Raw genomic sequence first — 2,500 nt, 5'->3', positions numbered from 1 at the left:
TGAGCCATGTTTCGTATTCTTAAACATTGCAGTGTTTTTTTTTTTTTTATCTCTTCACTTTTATATTAACTAATGTTTTGTATCCTTAAACATTTTCAGTGCCTTTGCTTCTTTTCTTTTTACTTATTTACTAATTTTTATTTGTATTCTTGTGTGTGTGTGTCTGTGTGTGTGTGTGTGTGTGTGTGTGTGTGTGTGTGTGTGTGTGTGTGTGTGTGTGTGTGTGTGTGTGTGTGTGTGTGTGTGTGTTTAACATGTAGATTTTTTTTTTCTTTTTTTTCAAGGGTGTTTCTGCGATTCTAGTGAGAGTTTTTCGTGTACTCCGCATCATTAGTGAGAAAAAAGACCCTATGAGAATCCAGCTGATGTTTTATGTGGCCTTTGAAAACACTTCCTTATGAGAGCCCAGGAGCTGTAATAATACGCTCTGTGCCCTCGTGCAGGTGACCGGGTGAGCGTAAATTTTAGGTATACGAGTACTGCTCCAGGTGCGCTCTGCCATTTAGTTTTTTTCTCTCGCGTGTTTAACATTTCAGCGTGCCTTTCCTTTCGGAATTGGTTATGTCGAGGGTAACAACATTTTCTCTTCTCTGCGTTATTTTTACCTCGTATGTAAAATTTCGGCGTTAGTAATCCAGATTGGGGTATAACAGGTTTAAGCTCGATAAAGTTAGATTTAGAAAGGAGATGGGAAGTAAATAGTTCTCAAACACAGCGGCAGATGACTTGAATAGACTCAGTGATCAGTTAGACTTTAAAAGAGATAGAAATTGGGTCCCAAACAGAGCGGCAGATGACTAGAATGGACTCAGTAATCAGTTAATTAGTACCTAGTCAATAGGAGGCGTTGAAAGATAGATCGATTTATGGGAAGGGATGGTAGGTGAAACAACAGGTGGATATAGACAGGCACTCCCAGGTGTTGGCAGTCTGGCTTTTTGCACCTTCCACTTTTTTTTACCCTTATGTAAGTGTTTAAGGTGTTTTTTGGAGAGTTCACTCATCTGTAAGGCAACATGAAGGAGTAAAGGACCTCAAGGGACTCAGGACTCAGGGCAGTGACTCGAGATAATTATAATTGAGTTCCAAAGTTACGATGAAGACTTCCTGTCACTAAGTTCACTCGGAGGATTAATTTCGGTTCGGCTGTGGTCTGGTTTGCTCTTCCTTCCTTGCTTGTTGCTGCTTCCGCTCTCTCTCTCTCTCTCTCTCTCTCTCTCTCTCTCTCTCTCTCTCTCTCTCTCTCTCTCTCTCTCTCTCTCTCTCTCTGATAACGTAATAATCACAGTCTTCAGTAATGTGAGGATGTAATTTTTTTTTCTTTTTTATTCCTGAGTCAGCGTCTAATCTGTACGGAATCTATTTATAGCACACGAGTACCTACTCTCTCTCTCTCTCTCTCTCTCTCTCTCTCTCTCTCTCTCTCTCTCTCTCTCTCTCTCTCTCTCTCTCTCTCTCTCTCTCTCTCTCTCTCTCTCATTTCCCTCCCCCTTTATCTCACACAACATTTCCCAGCTAACTCCTACCTAACCTATCCCATCACCCCATCATTCCACCCCCCCAGATAACACCCATCCCATAGCAGTCCCCAATAGTACCTCTTCCTCAGACTTCCTCTTCTCATCTTCATCTCCCACGTTCTCCACCTCCCGTTCTTCTCTTAGTGCCCAACAACGTTCCTGAGAGCGAAAGGAACGTAAGTAAGCTAAAAATACCTGACCGTCTAGCCGATGATGATGTGACCTCATAAGAGAATCGATAACTCTTCAGGTGTGTGTGTGTGTGTGTGTGTGTGTGTGTGTGTGTGTGTGTGTGTGTGTGTGTGTGTGTGTGTGTGTGTGTGTGTGTAAGTGTAAGTGGGATGGTGAGTGGGGAGGGTGGTGCTGTCTTCTCTCTCTCTCTCTCTCTCTCTCTCTCTCTCTCTCTCTCTCTCTCTCTCTCTCTCTCTCTCTCTCTCTCTCTCTCTCTCATTTCCTATTTTCTTGTGTCTCTTCCCTTTTTTTTCCTTATATTTCTTCCCATCTCGTGTCTCTCCCTTAATCTCCTTTACTCTCTCCATTGTCACACCCTTCCTTACTTTGTGTCCATCCTTCCCTCCCTTTATTCCTCCCTCATTTCTATGCTCCCCCAAAGGACACTCCTATCACCTCCCTCTTCCTTTGCCAGCCTCATTCCTATGCCCTGCTATTACATCTCCACAGTCCACCCTATGCCTCTCCCTCTCTTCATATTAATATACCACCATAGTGTCTCCCCTTGTCCTACCCTCTCTTCCTACTCCCTACCTCTCCTTCTCTCTCTCCCTCCCTCGCGCTCTCCCTGACTTATCCATGTTCGGTCAGTATTAGGCACGCAGAATGAGTTTAATGACCCCACTGATTACCTTCTCCTCCTCCTCTTCTTCCTCCTCTTCTTCTGTCTTACCTCCCCTCATTCCCCCTCACTTTATCTCCCCTCATGTTGCTTCCACATCCCTTCCCTCCCCTCCCTTGCTCCCTTC

General features: G+C 44.2%; 1 protein-coding gene across 1 annotated transcript in view; it reads left to right on the top strand.

The window, feature by feature from the left end:
* Positions 1–2,500, top strand: part of LOC135106222 (gamma-aminobutyric acid type B receptor subunit 2-like) — an 80,460-nt gene that overhangs the window by 67,369 nt on the left and 10,591 nt on the right.

This window comes from Scylla paramamosain, chromosome 13, assembly GCF_035594125.1.
Source record: "Scylla paramamosain isolate STU-SP2022 chromosome 13, ASM3559412v1, whole genome shotgun sequence".
Classification (NCBI taxonomy): domain Eukaryota; kingdom Metazoa; phylum Arthropoda; class Malacostraca; order Decapoda; family Portunidae; genus Scylla; species Scylla paramamosain.
Note: the sequence above shows the minus strand (reverse complement) of the source record. Positions and strands in the feature narration are given on the sequence as shown.